This window comes from Ammodytes marinus (genome assembly GCF_949987685.1).
Source record: "Ammodytes marinus genome assembly, chromosome: 4".
NCBI lineage: Eukaryota > Metazoa > Chordata > Actinopteri > Uranoscopiformes > Ammodytidae > Ammodytes > Ammodytes marinus.
The window spans coordinates 15,074,994-15,088,740 of NC_137233.1; the positions used below are offsets into that span (position 1 = coordinate 15,074,994).

At 43.4% G+C, this 13,747-nt stretch overlaps 1 protein-coding gene across 1 annotated transcript in view; it reads left to right on the plus strand.

The window, feature by feature from the left end:
- cacna2d2a (calcium channel, voltage-dependent, alpha 2/delta subunit 2a) overlaps window positions 1-13,747 on the plus strand; it is a gene marked incomplete at its 5' end in the record, with an annotated part of 142,254 nt that overhangs the window by 94,350 nt on the left and 34,157 nt on the right. The window lies entirely within an intron of this gene.

A 13,747-nucleotide genomic window follows, 5' to 3' on the forward strand; every position in this document is an offset into this window, starting at 1 on the left:
CTGTATTTCTATCACAAACTCTAATTCTGCCTCTACATACCCGGCCCCTAATTGCTTTCTAGGGCAGAAACAATTACAACTTATATGAAGAAAGTCTTTCTTCCCAGTAACACAAATCAAAAACACTTTTAATCAGGTAAGTAACAGTCCTCCTTATGCTGCTTCTTGAAGTAAGCAGAGCTTTGTTATTGGCCTCTCAAGCTCATTAGTCTTTGTCTTGACTCGAACCTTCCGGACCATTCCATGCTCATCCTCCATAGTCTTGACGATCCTTCCCATCAGCCAAGATCCCCTAGGCGCGGATTCATCGACTATCAAGACTACATCTCCTGGGATGAAGTTCCGTGATGGGTGGTTCCATTTCTGTCTTTTCTGGAGTAGAGGGAGGTACTCTCTGGTCCAGCGCTTCCAGAAGAGATCGCTCATATACTGGACTTGCCTCCATTTTCTGCGCGCATAATTGTCATCTGTCTGGAAGAGTCCCGGTGGTAAGTTTGGTTGAGTCTTCAGCAGCAGCAAGTGCTGTGGGGTGAGAGCTTCCAGATCGTTCATGTCATTTGAAGGCGTAGTAATAGGCCTACTGTTCAAAATGGCCTCACATTCGCAAAAGAACGTTTGAAGACCTTCTTCATCCAAGCTTTGTTCTCTCAGCGTAGCAACCATGATCTTTCTGATGGAGCGGATGATTCTCTCCCACACCCCTCCGTGGTGTGATCCGGATGGAGGATTGAATATCCATTTGATGTCACGCTGGAGCAAGCTGTCCTCAATTTGTGAAGTATTCCACTCCTTTACAGCCTTTCTGAGCTCGCGGTCGGCTCCGACGAAATTAGTCCCATTATCGGATCGCATTTCCTTCACTTGACCCCTCCTTGCGATGAAGCGACGCAGAGCATGAATAAAGGAGTCTGTTTCCAGTGATGTCGCCATTTCGATGTGGACTGCACGACTTGCGAGACAGGTAAATATAACCCCGTACCTTTTTACATATGATCTTCCTCTTTTTACATTGAATGGTCCAAACAGATCAACTCCACTTCTGGTAAAAGGTGGTTCGTCCGGTATCACTCTGTTTCTTGGTAAGTCCGCCATCATTTGTGTGCCTGATGCACCATGAAGTCTTCGACAGGTAGTACAGCGAGACAGCATTTTCCTGATTGCTGATGGGGCGTCGATAATCCAGTATCGTTGACGTACATGAGACAAGACATGATTGCGTCCGCTGTGTCCCAGTCGCTCATGTGCATCCTGGAGAATCAGATCAGCCACACGATGGTCTTTAGGCAGGAGCATCGGGTGCTTGGCTTCGGCCGGCATGGATGCTCGACTGAGCCTGCCTCCGACACGAAGGATTCCCTCCTGAAGTTGCGGATTCAGTCTGCAGATTCGACTACTTTTCTTGACGGGCTCTTTTCTCTGAAGAGCAGATACTTCCTCTTGGAACTTCTTTTGCTGACAATGGCGGATGATATCCAGCTCAGCTTGTCGCAGATCATCCAGAGTCAGGTAAGTCTGTTTGAGACTCTTCTTGTATCTTGTCATGTATTTGTTTACTTGTTCTTGGTCCTTGTATAGTTCATTCATTTCTTTTTTCTTCTTTGACAGATTTACCAGAGTTCCTTTGACTCGAATGAGCCACGCCACCGCCTTCTTTAGCCGTATCCAGGAAGAGAAGTATTCTGTTAGTTGTTGCATTACATCAGTGCTTTCTTCTACTGTAGTAGCATTAACGAGTATGCCTTTCTTAACCTCAGGATCTGCCACTGTAAGCTCCTCCAACTGAACACGCTTGTCCGGCCATTCTCTTTCTGGCTTGCTGAGAAAGGCGGGCCCTGAGATCCATACCTCGTTCTGCATGAAGACACTCACTCTTTGTCCCCTGGAAGCGTAATCAGCTGGATTCAACCGTGAGTTGATGTAGCTCCATTGCTCCACTTTTGTTGCTTGTAAGATTGTAGCGACCCTGTTTGCCACAAATGTCTTAAATCTCATGTTCTCGTTTGCTATGTACTTAAGCACGGCGGTGCTGTCTGTCCAGAACTTGGAATCTGACAGCGGAAGCTGCAGTTCTTTCTTTAGCATAATGTCCACCTTCACAGCTAAGGTAGCCGCCGTCAGCTCCAGCCGCGGAATAGTCGTGGGTTTAAGGGGGGTAACTCTTGCCTTTCCCAAGACAAATGAGCAGTGTAACTTGTTGCTGCTGTTCTTCTGAACCAGGTAAGTCACGGTACCATAGCCTGTTTCGCTCGCGTCACTAAAGTGATGTAGTCGAGCCTCCACTGTTTCTCCAAACTCAGGCGGCTTGAAGCACCGCTCCACTCCAATGTTGGTGAGCTGCTGAAGCTCTTCCATCCACTTCGACCATTGTTGTGCAAAATGGTCTGGCACAGCGTCGTCCCATCCTGTTCTCAGTCTGCACAGTTCCTGCAGGATGTTCTTGGCAGGCAGTATGACTGGAGACAACATCCCCAGTGGGTCGTAGACTGAACTAATCATTGACAAGATTCCCCGTCGGGTGAGAGGCCTCTGCTGGATGTTCACGTGGAACTTAAACTGATCTGACCGGATACACCACTGGACCCCTAAAGCCCTCTCGATGGCGAGTGATTCCTGGTCAAAGTCGAGGGTTTTGACTTCTGTTGCCCGGTCCTCTTGTGGAATACTTGCCAACACATCCCGGTTGTTGGTCATCCATTTCGTTAGTCTGAATCCTCCTGTTAGACAGATGGCCTTCAGGTCTTTGTATAGCTGGACTGCTTCTTGTTCGGATGCAACTGATCTCAAACAGTCGTCGACATAGAAGTTGCATAAAACTGTATCCACTACTGCCGCATCAAAACTGCTCTTGTTATCTTCAGCACACCTTCTCAAAGCGTAACTCGCGCAGCTTGGTGAGGAGGTGGCGCCAAACAAGTGAACTTCCATCCTGTATTCTTGCAGCTCTTGTGAGACGTCGCCATCCGGCCACCACAGGAACCTGAGAAGGTCGGCGTGTTCTGGTGGTACTTTAACTTGATGAAACATGGATTCCACATCCGCCATTATCGCAACCTGCTCTTGACGGAACCTTGTTAAGACGCCGATGAGACTGCTTGTCATGTCAGGCCCTTGCAGTAGTTGTTCATTGAGTGTGGTTCCTTGGTAAGAAGCCCCACAGTCGAATACCACTCGTATTTTTTGCTTTTTAGGGTGGTAAACACCGTGATGCGGGATAAACCACACCTTTCCATCGCTCCGGTTTAAGTCTTCAATTGGTACTTTTACAGCGTAGCCCTCGCTGATCACCTTTTTCATGAAGCTGACGTAGTCTTCTTTGAATGTCTGGTTTCTCTGAAGCTTCTTCTTCATGTTGAGCGCTCGTTGCTCTGCCACTGCTCTATTGCTGGGCATTTTCACATCTTTGTTCTTCAACGGCAACCCAATTGAATAGTGGCCGTTGACCAGCTTGGCTGATTCCGAGACTCGATCCATGAAAAGCTGGTCTTCCTTGGACATTTCCAAATGCTCTGATTGAGCGTTCTCTGGAAAATCACACTTGAATTGCTGAGCCCATAATTCTTCCAGCCGAGCCACTGAGATGCGATTTATCTTAATCTGTGGGCATCCATGTTTCGTCCGACATCCAATGTTCTCACGCAGCGGTCCGTTTACAGTCCATCCCAAGGCTGTACGTACTGCATACGGCCCATCTTTGATGCTGCGGATTACTTCCTCTGGTTCAAGGGCTTTCGCCACATTGGTTCCAATCAGAAGATCGACATCTGCATTGATGGAAGGGATTCGTACACCTTGCAGATGTGGCCACTTATCCACGTCTTCTTGAGTAGGAATGTTCTCCTTGCTCACGGGGATAGCCTTTTGTGCAAAAACGTCTGTGAGCCCGATGAAGTCATCGCCTTCTAGGCTGCTCACTTCAAGGTCTGGTACAGCTTTGCAGGAGACTGCCTTTTGTTCTCCCATTGTGGTGAGTAGGATGTTCACGTTTTTTCCTTGCAGATGAAGGTCATTCGCCAGCTTGTTAGTGCAGAAGGAAGCGTTACTTCCTGGATCCAGGAATGCATAACAAGTCAGCACCTTGTTACCTCTCTTTGCCTTTACTCTCACAGGAACGATGGCGAGGACGCTATCAGTACCCCCGGCCCCAGTCTGGGTGCTTGTGTCCCCTGCGTCCACAAATCCACTGACCACCTTCGCAGACTCGTCCTTAGGCTCCTCCCTCGAAGCCTCTTCCTTTGGTGAGTCTTTGGGTTTCTGTTTTATGTGTAAGAGTGTAGGGTGTGTTGCTGAACATATCTGACAGCTCTTCTTTTCTTCACAGGCCTTACTCATATGTCCTGCAGCAAGACAACTGAAGCAAAGTCCTTTGCCCTTGAGGAACTCCAACTTTTCCTTGTGCAGCATTTTTTGAAGTTTTTTGCATTGTTCCATGGTATGGTCTCCCTGACAAAAGATACAAGGTTTATTAAAGGCCTTATCCACGTTTGTTCCTTTCTCCTGAGTTTTCTTGTTTCCGTCCCAAACACCTTTCTCGGCTTTCTGTGCTTTTACTTCAGTGGCCAGTGTCGTGATGTTTTTCTTTCCACCTGTCCTTTCAGTCTTACTGTCTGTCTTACTGTCTGTCTGGCGTCTTGTTTGTCCTGGTATTTCGCCAAACACGGGGTGTGATGCTATTTCTGCTTGCCTGGTGATGAACGTTACTAAGTCTTTAAACTTTGTCCGTCGATCTTGCCTTTTCTGAATGTCTATGGCGACGCTCCTGAATCTCTCTCTCAGCCTGTAGGGGAGCTTAGCAATGATTGTGCGCATATTAGTAGCATTTTCCATCTCATCTAAGTACTCGAGGTCTGCCATTGCATTACTGCAGCTTGTGAGAAAGAGGGCGTATGATTCAAGTGCCTTGCTGTCTTCTGTTTTTATGATAGGCCAGTTTAAAGCTTTGTCCAGGTAGGCCATGGATATCTTGTATTTATCCCCAAAGCGTTCTTTCAGAAGTCTCTTGGCTTCGGGATAGCCCTGTTCTGAGTCCATATGAAAGCAACTGCGCACTAAATCATTCGGCGGTCCAATAGTGTGTTGTTCTAAATAGTAAAGACGATCTTTGCTATTTTCAGTCTTACTCTCTACGCTGTGTTCAAAAGCTCTCATGAAGAGACGATATTCTATTGGATCTCCTTTGAAAACAGGGATGTTCTGTGGTGGCAATGTAGAGAGCTTCTGTTGCCTTATTAGGTTTTCGGTGATGTCGTTTTGGCGTTGCATGACAATAACCTGTATTTGTAGATTATCTGTACTCACAGAATTGTCCACTGAGTATACAGGAGCTTGTATGACATGGTCGCCTGCATCTCTTCTTGCTGTGTGGCTATGCCGACCGCCGCTGTTATCACTTTTACTGTAGTTGACATCGTTCTTCACTGAAGTAGACTGTAGAACATCCATCCTACTTCCTTTGCCAGATCTGCCAGACACTTCTGAGCCTTCATATTTTTTTAACACGGCCAGTTGAGCATCAGCTGCAGCGAGCTCGGCTTGTATCTCAAACTCTTCTTTTTCAGCTTTGAGCTGTAGTTCATGTTTTTCTAAAGCCTGTTTCTTCTTCAATGTAGCTGACTTGGCTAACAGAGCGGCTTTTTCTAACTCCACCTTTAAGCGTTCAGAACGAGCTGACGATGTTGCTGACACAGCACTGACAGATTTGGATTTTTTTGATTTCTTGGATGTGACTGACACGCTATCTTCTGGGTTTATCTCATCACTAAACTTTTTAGCTTCTTCTTGACGTATCTTAGCCACCCGTGTCCATGAATTCACTTCTCGTGCAAAGTCTGTGTGCTCACTATCTCTTGGCTCGAACCAATCCCTTTGATCTGCGATCATATTCGCTTCATATCCTGTCTGGCAAAATAGGTCTTTAACCTGCTCATTTATTTCACTGAAGTCCTTTATCAGTTCCACATATTCGGCCAACAGTTCTTTTCCAATGTTTTCCGCATTTGCATCATCATCCATTAAAGCATGCAGTTCATTCTTTTTATCAGTAAGTTGGCCTAGTATGGCTCTTCTTGAGGATATTTTCATTTGCAGATTATGTTCCAATCCATTAGGCGTTAGTTTAACAACTCTCTTTTCTTTTTCCTCAGTTAGTCCTACCGTTTCTTCTGTTCTGCTCCCCGCCATGATTGTTTTGCAGTTGGTACTTCCAGTAATTATACAGGTTCCATTTGCTAACCAACAGTCACAAAACGGCAAAGACGAGGCTCATTGAGATCCACTTGCTAGCTAGTACATTAGCCAACTACTCACTTGCAGCCTCGGCAGGATGATAGAGAATATTCTTTCAGGTCCCTCGTTGAATCTTGAATCAATCAATCCACAAACCTCTCCAAAGGCTTCTTGTCCAATGTCAAGCTGGTTTTCTTACTAATGTAGAGGTTTAAATAATGTGAGCATGAGATCTTGCAGTGGCTTACTCAACTCTATTGTTAGCAAGAAGTTGCTTTCCACAGGCAGTGTCTGTAGCTAGCCCAGCTATGCAGGTCAACAAAATCCACTCTGACAACGTTTTTTGTTGTGAAGAAAAATATAAAAAATCGCCAGGTTTATTCCACAGGATTACAAAACACAGTGGCTAGCTAACACACTTGTAGCAACTAATTACTAAAAGGCAGGTAAGAAAACCGTTTGCTTATCCTGCTCTCAAGCTCTGACTGCCTGCTCACATATCCACAGGGCAAAACACACACCCACAAGCGTTCTTAAAGGGGAAGTACACATTTTACCAATATATACTGAATCACGTAAAACATGAATACCAATATGCTTTTAACATTTTTAACCACTATATAAACTTGTAAATGAAATTATTAATCATTAAATCCTGTATACTTGTATATTATTGAATTATGCATCTTCTTAACACCTTTTAATCATATGAACTGTATTTCTATCACAAACTCTAATTCTGCCTCTACAATGTGCGTCCTGGTTTGATTTGTCTGCTAGGCCCCATGTCCGTTTATTGAGATTGAGAGTGTTCCCTGAGCGCAGTAATGAACCATTTTATGATTCATTATCCCACTGCGGATTCCTGCTGCCAAGTCTGCAAACTTTGTAATTAGCTTAGGTCAAACATTCATACAGTTTTCTTCTAATTATCACCGCTTATTACAGAGTGGACATCACAACAGTGCCACAAAGGAATAAAATGATGTGGGTGGTGTCGTCTATGGAGAAACAGGTTTTATTCTCCCACTGACTGTTACAGAAATGGTGAGAAGGAGGAAGGGATTTGCTGAATAATTGCGCAGGAAGGGCTTTGGGAATATAATCTTTAAATCAATCACTGAAAAATTAGGATGATAACAGTGAGCGAAAATATACAAACTATTCTTTGGTCCTTATTTTGTGGAGTCAGTGGAATCGTGCTAGTACGTAATTGGACAGAGTTCCGACTGTTAGATAGAGGACACTAAGCCAGGCCGGGTAATTCCACAGTTGCATGTGCATTATAACATGTTAAAAACATATACAATTACAAAAAAAGACAGTATATACTAAGTCAGATTGGTCGATTCCACTGTTGCACATTACATTTTAATATGTTGAAAATATTAACGCTTGTAAATCAACCTTTAAAAATACGTAATTACGTGTGAACTGTGGACACATTGTGTATTACTCCATTTGTGTTTGTATGAGAAAAAGCTGCCCCTGCTACCAGCAGAGAATAAAGAGAACCACTAGTGAATGTGGGAGGTCCTTTCATCAAATTTGAAGTTAAAATCCGTTGCATGCAGCGCCATTTCCAGCGGCCTAACGTCATGTTGTCACTTTGCTATTGTAATCGGGCACAGTTGGAAACTTGGTTGTCAGAATTGAATAGCGAGGACCGGCTAACTGTGTGTGCAGATGAAAGAAAAGAGCTTAAATGATTTGCATGGAGCAAGTAACCCACCCTCCATTTGCACGAACACAGGTTTAGTGACTGAACGTCAATTTTGGGGTATTTGCATTCATTTCCAGGGGACTTACCCTTACCTTAACCCCTGACCCAAAAATTACCATTTTACCAGTTGGGGACACAACTTTTGTCCAAAATTGCATAAACAGTCCCCAATTACCTGATGTTGGGTGTAGTGTGTGTATCTGAAATTGACTTATGTCACACACACCTCCTATGTACTTGTCTGTCCGGGTTGCATCCAGCCAATCATTCTTAGACTGAAATTTAGTTTTAGGACCATACCAATGGGTGTACATGTGTTGGGTTACCAAAGACGCAACTTTACACATTGCAAATATACAGTATTCCATGTTTTCTCTGGATGAGGCCGCAACATTAACTTTCCTATGGAGTTGTGTTTCTGTTGACCTGATAGATACTATCTTACATATTTATTCTCCATGTAGCTTTTGGTCTCCACCAATTCCTCAGAAGAATATTTGGCGCTGTAGCTGCGAAATGCTTCAGTTTATTCACCAGAGTTGCTCATTTTGTCTGGGTTAGGGAGTTTAGGATAAAATGCTCTTTAATTAACAAGTGAGAGAAAGAAAAACAAATTGGTCCTTAAACCAGAAGTAAGATTGCTCTCCCTTCCCTTTGCATGTTAGTCTCCATTCTGCTATCCCCTCTGAGAAGCTCTCAGCAAAACAATTCCTACAGTTGACCTTTGTAGTAAGCCAATTGTGGGTGTATGAATGTGCAGTGGAAAATTGAGTGCAACAGGTACAGGTTGCAGAGTCAACTCAGTTTTGTATTGTGTTTGAAAAGAACAGAAAGATTTGCATCGACAAGGACTCATTTGAGTGAAACTACCCGTGAAGTCTCTCATCTTGTTTAAGATGGATCTGTAGAGGAGTCCCCTCGGCTGATACTAGAGGGACAAAGGCCACTTTTGATAGACAGACTCTTCACAAAGGATGGGGAAGTGATAATGAGAGGAGAGAGTTATGCTTGTTGTTACCTTTTCTAGTTATATGCTAGGACTCCAGCTATTTGTTGTTGTTGTATGGCATTTGCTTAAGCTAAATGTAAAATGTCATTGTGTGTATGTTTATGTGTGTATGTGTGTGTCTGTTTGTGCACACACAATGCAGCCTGTATTTGTTTCACACGTCCCAGGTTCCTTCCTGTGGAGGAAGCTTCCCTGTCGACCAACTCAAACTGGAGATCCACTCAGCCCCTCTCAACATCAAGTTAGATTAAAAAGTGTGGGGAAGAAAAAAAGAGTGAAAGTGCAACAAAGAAAATAGCAAAATAAAGTGTTAGGGGGAGGGGGATAAGGGAAATGGGATTTAAAGTTAACCCAAAAGGGAAAGGAAGACAGTATAAACACTGCGGGCTATATCGCTGTCGTTCTTGACTTCACAGACTCCATGTCACTCTCTCTCTCTCTCTCTCTCTCTCTCTCTCTCTCTCTCTCTCTCTCTCTCTCTCTCTCTCTCTCTCTCTCTCTCTCTCTGCCCCTCACCCATCCGCCCCTGTAGTGTGTGACCAGTGAAGGGGCACTATCATTTACCCGCATGCTAATTAGAACAGTCAGCAAGGCAAACTTCACGTCACTCACCAGCAGGCTCACAAATTACATTTTCATGTGTTTGTTATTTACTGCTATTCTTTAATTAGAAAAACTATTTGGAGGAGCACTGGAGGTGTGGTGAAATCTCTCCCTCCTGTCTTTTCTGTATATTGAATAATCATCCGTCCTCAGAGAAATTTCCATTTGTTTCCCCCTTCACAGCCTGAGATTACCATTTAGCTGAGCAGAGGTCCTCAATGACAAATACGTTCATACTAAATGCTAGTTCTGTGGGAAACTGCTTGAAACCTCCACATGAATTTGAATTCTAATGGGGTAATGCTGCTGTTTCATTTGCAAAGAAATTCTTGAAGAGCTTTTTAGTAAGCTGCAAATACAAATTATACACTATCTCCTGGTGTTTCTTTTTCTCACACCAAAGCTACAAAAAGACACATTGTCTTTGTCTTGGAAGGCTTAGACTTTGTGTTAGCTTGTCTTTGTGGTTGTGTGAGCCGCTTCCAGTTTCTGTTGCTGCCATTTCATCTGCAGATTGAAAGGTTTAAGGTTCATGCTCTCTAACACTCAGGGCACAAAGCAGCTCTCAAAAAAATAAGAAAGGGTGAGCAGCAGAGAGGAAACGGGAGAAAGATGGAGGAGAAATTGGGTTTACAATACATAGTGACGCATCGGGAGGTGGAACAAGACACTGGCCTGTAACAACCTCTAACGGAGCAGGAAGGTGTGGGTTTATCAACTTGCTTGCTTTAAACAGGGATGGCTTGATACCACTTTTTCATGTCAGATCGGTCAGATAACGATAGTGAGAAGAATCGTATCCACGCATCGCTAGTTTTACACAGTTGGTTTTAATGACAGACAAGTAGTTTATTCATTAGTTTCGACAGTGAGGTCTGTAAATGTCAGTTTGCAAACTAAATACGATTTTCCACCATTAATTTTGTCCGGAAGCAAAAAAAGAAAACCTTCAGAGGCAAATAACCTAAAATTTTGAAAAATTTAAAATAAAACTCTCATAATTACAGTCGGGTGAAGTGGCCAATGGTTTTGCGATATATCATCTACGTAAGTGGAATTGAACTGCACCACTTCCACTCTGAATATGTAAACGCTTTATTGCGATGACAGTGATAATGGTTATGACTCTTCAAAGGGACTTAGTTAATAGCTGTTGCTCCGTTATCATTATGTATCTCTTATGAGGGACCTCTTGTGTTTTGCTATGATGTATTACAGGCCACCGTGCCTTTTTTTCCTGTTCAGTGTGTACAGTAAAAGCATGGACCTATTTATATAATGTTGGATTAATACAGGGCATAAGGCGCAGATCGGTCTGGATGGCTCTTTATCTCGGGTATATCAGTGTGAGTAATGTGTGTATGAGGGGTTGGGGGGGTCATAGGATGGGGTGGGTGGGGGCTGTTGAGATATGGTCTCAAGCAGAGATGCCCCATAAATCCCACTCATAATTGTTTCCCTACTTGGTGTGCAGTCTTGCTCCATAAAGGGACAAAGCCAAGGGTGCTCTAAATGTCAGGGGAGCGGCGCGTTGATGAATTACCTTTTGAAGATATCAGAGAGAGGCGCGTTTGCACGTGAAAGATGAGCCCAACGCAGTCCTCGGAGGCCCTGTCTGCCCCTGTGAGCATATTTCCTCCCCAGGGGAAATTTGTCTTTTTATCAACTGTCCAGAGAAGTCACGGCATATCCTCACTGAATAAATCAAAGAGACGTTGTGTGCTGTGTTGTTGTCTTATCTCCGATGTGACCGTTTTTCTGGATAGAGGATCCTGCAGGTGGGTGTGTGTGTGGGTGTGGGTGGGTTGCCTGGCTATTGATGTGGCTCACAATGGCATCTGACTGCTTTAGTTTCAGTTGGCAACATACACACACACACCTACACACACACACACACACACACACACACACACACACATACACACACACACAGACTGACTTGACTTGTTACTAACTTAATGTTACTCAAGGTAACTGAGATGGTACTATTTTTTAACAGAGGTCATAGGATACCTCTGTGCCTTGCATTACAGACTCAGTGCTTCTCCCGATAAGAGCAGCCAGGACATCACAGCTTACGCACTGCCGCTGCAGCCACCTGCTGTGATAGCTCATGATAATACTATTTTTACACGTTAATCAGATGGCTCATTGACCAAAGACTACTGCACGGCCCAGATGAAATTAAAATCCATGGTTTGCTTTTTTCTTTGTTAATCTCCACACAAACATCGGTAAAATATAGCTACTGGTCTCAATGATATGAATTGGAGTCATGGGAATGACTGTTAAATGTTTGATAAATGAAAAAATGGCAGAGATACTGAGAAATCTCATTAATTTCCTTATCTAATTCACTCTTTGTAGTTCTTCAGACCATCTCCACATGTGGAATATGTAAACAAGGTGTTATCAAAGATGGAAAATAAAGCTTATTTAATCTAATTCTGCAAAAAAACTATTAAAATGTCTCTGGCCCACCATCTTTAGCAATGAACCATCGAATGACCACCCAAAAAAAAGCTGAGAGGGCATTAGATTGGTAAGATATACAATATTGCTTTACAATAAATACAAATAATAATACTTCCAGTGATGGTGAAGCCTCACCTGTCTTAACAACGGTTTTCACCAGCTAGTTGTTTACCTACTCAACAAAGAACACATGCAATCTGATATTTGCTATATTGTTTAAAAAACCTTCAAATAATCAATTATTTGACCTCAATCATGTCTTGGATTCTGCCTTTTTATATTTAGCCGTTTCAAAAGGAAAGTTGGTTTTGGTGCTTTTCTTCCCTTTCGCTCCCCCCCTGTGGGGGAGAAATTGCCTTTTGGAGCTGTGAAAGCAGCCACTCATTCGTGTTAATTTCTGTGTTGCTTTCCATCAATCGTCCTCCTCCTCTCTCTGGATTTTTTGGGTTTAACCCCATCTGTACAGCTGCCTCTATCCTCCCCCATTCTTCCTTTGTTCACGTTTATGAATTTTGAGGAAAAACATCTTGAGGAGCTCCCCTTGGTGATGGTAGCAATTTGGCTTATATATTCCTATCCTCCAGACACTGCTTAGTGCTGCTGTAGTGAGTATGCGCGTGTGCATTTGTTCGACACGATGCTACAGAGCCATGAAACTTATCTTTAGTTTTGAGAGTTTTGCAATGTGGAACTGAGCATTCAGCTGGGGGCAAACAAATTACGGTGTGTCTAAGGTAGTATCATATGTTTGTAATTATTTTGCTCACAATAAAGCAGGTGATTGGAGGATGGCGGAACGTAAGGGGCGCATTGCTTACTTCTAAACGGACAACCTCAACTATCTGATAACTTGTCTAAGACTGAGCAGTAATTGAAAAGCCTGAGAAAAAGTGGATAATGATTGTTTCTGTCTGTGAAATTCAAACGAGCGGTTGAGAAAAGCTGAAGTTGTCTGTTAAGAGGTTCGTCTAGCTTTGCTCGGCTGAGTAATTAAATCAGAGAAGTGGGTGAAGTTCTCCTCAGCTCACTGCCTCGTCGTCTTTCCTCTTTAATCAGGTGGCTATTAAACCTCTGCACTCCCCGTCTCCTGACTTTAGCATAGCTATTAAACACAGACTGTAAAAGCATCTTTGGTGTGTAGATGCATATTGTTGTTTCATGTTATAGAGATAGGAAAAACCTAATTTGGATCAGGTGAAAGGAAAATGACCACAGTGTAAGTACAATATAAGTTCCAAGAGGGTGATGCAGTGAGGACACAAGACACATTTATGAAGTGGTCGTAGTGTTATTCCAGCATAAATCCATTTGAGGAAATACTTTTGAAAGTTTAAACTAAAAAAAAACACTTTTGTATTTGTTAAACTGCACATACATTTGAATTTATATTAACCCCTTTCAACTGTCTTCAATCCCAATCGTAAATCACCCCCAGATACTCTTACTCAAACACACATTTGTAGGCATCTTCAGAAAATAGTTATTATTTCTCTGCTCGGAAAATGCTAGAAGTGGCTTGTGCCTCTACATGCTGTGAGTGACATATGACCTCCTCCAAGGTCATCTGAGATTCCTCCTCTGCCCTGCTCAGAGATCAGCCAGATTAGACTGATGCTACCGCCAGCCGAGCTGCCTGCATATATCCATTGTAATGTCCTCTGCTTACTGCTGCTGGCACGGACAAGGTCGTTCAGCAAGAAGAGTTGATCTTTGGG